Genomic DNA, 1,687 nt, shown 5'->3' with positions numbered 1-1,687 from the left:
ACTCCATACTCTTTCAGGACTTCCCAAAGTTTACTTCTATCTACCTTGCCAAAAGCTTTTTCTAGGTCAACAAATGCACAGAAAACTTTTTTTCCTACTCTCCAACTTTTTTGTGTTATTTGCCTTAAGCTAAATATTTGATCTGTACATGACCTTCCTGGAATAAAACGAAAACTGCGCTTCTTATCAAAAATTTTTTACTGTAAAATTTGTATACCTTATTCATTCACAATAACAAATTCATCAATCCTTTTTAGGTGAACAGCTTTTCTCTGATTTTCTTTCGTAGCTTGTGTCCCAAATGTCTATATTTTGGTTTGGTGCATATATTGTGTGTTTTAATCTTTTTTTACATCTTGCATAGTTTGACCGCAAAATGAAATATTTTTATTTTTGAATATTTTTTTGGCAACAAAAATTTGAATTTTGATTTTTTCAGGAAAATTTGCAAAGTTGTTATAATAATCTTGTAGGGTTTACAAAAAAGAACGTTTTTCTTTTCTTGACTTTTTTTATATCGTGCGTCGTATGGCTTGAAACTTTAATGTTTGCTATAATGCTGAAAATGTTATTTGGATCAAAAAAGTCGTTTGGATAAACTGTTCGAATTTCGGAGTACTTCAATTAGCCGTAGGAGAATTTTTTAATATTGAAAAAAATGGCCTCAAAAATGTTGAAAATGCTCTATCTTTTTGCATTTTTATCCAAAACAGCTGACTAACAAAGTTGACCTTCAGTTTCCGACCCTAAAAGAGTGTACTAAACGCCAATCCAATATATTAATTATTTCAAAAGTCAGCGTGCTCATCGACAGACAGACATGATTATATACACTCCGATACCCATATATAATAACAGTATATCGGCTGTTGCCTCGCACTGGCCTTGTTACTAAATTGGTACCGCTGGAACGAAAACAGTTAGGGATACGTGAACAGTTACCAATTGTAATTCACAATATTGCGCAATATACTCGACTGAGTAGTCGCGCACTGCGGCCCTTCCAAGGTGCGAATCACAACACAAAAACAAATTCATGACACAAAATATTTTCAGTAAACATTTGATCTGATCAAGTCTGTAAACATTTTTTACCAAAACCTGAAGTTCAAAGTTCTTTCATTAAATTAAGTTTAAACTCATTTGAATACAAAACTATTTGCAGTAATGATATTAAATCATAAGGAACAAAAATGGTTATATTTAATTCATTGATATTAACAATTACTTATAATTTTAAAGACGTGCTCTTATCTAATTTCAAAACTTGTGTCTTTCTTTTGATTATTTTAGGCAGTTATTACTTTGCAAAAAGCAAGGTTTTCAATTAAAGTACTGCTGAGACAACTTCACACGACTATCTTTGGTTTAAAAGCTCAATTTATTCAATTTATGTCCGTTTTAACTAAAAAAAGCTGCTTCTGAAGTTCGGTTCAATATCTGACTTAAAATTGCATGGCTTTGATTCGTCCTTTTTGATGATATATTTCAGGTTTGAGATACAATTCCCGACAGCCAAGATGCGCGTATTTGAAACCGGTTTCTTCCTGACAAAATAAAAGGGTTTTTCCTCAGGTTCAGGAGTCTACGATTCGAGATTACAGGCTAATCATATCTTCCCATTTTACATTTTTTCTTGAACATATATGTGCATCATTTTTCAAACCCTCCTTTTTAAAAATAAAAC

The 1,687-nt window shown here is 31.8% G+C and overlaps 1 protein-coding gene across 3 annotated transcripts in view; it reads left to right on the top strand.

Moving 5' to 3' along the window:
- LOC117181623 overlaps nucleotides 1-1,687 on the top strand; it is a 109,852-nt gene that overhangs the window by 69,013 nt on the left and 39,152 nt on the right. The window lies entirely within an intron of this gene.

The sequence above is a fragment of the Belonocnema kinseyi genome, chromosome 10 (genome assembly GCF_010883055.1).
Source record: "Belonocnema kinseyi isolate 2016_QV_RU_SX_M_011 chromosome 10, B_treatae_v1, whole genome shotgun sequence".
Lineage (NCBI taxonomy): Eukaryota > Metazoa > Arthropoda > Insecta > Hymenoptera > Cynipidae > Belonocnema > Belonocnema kinseyi.
This window is presented reverse-complemented; position numbering and strand designations above follow the sequence as displayed.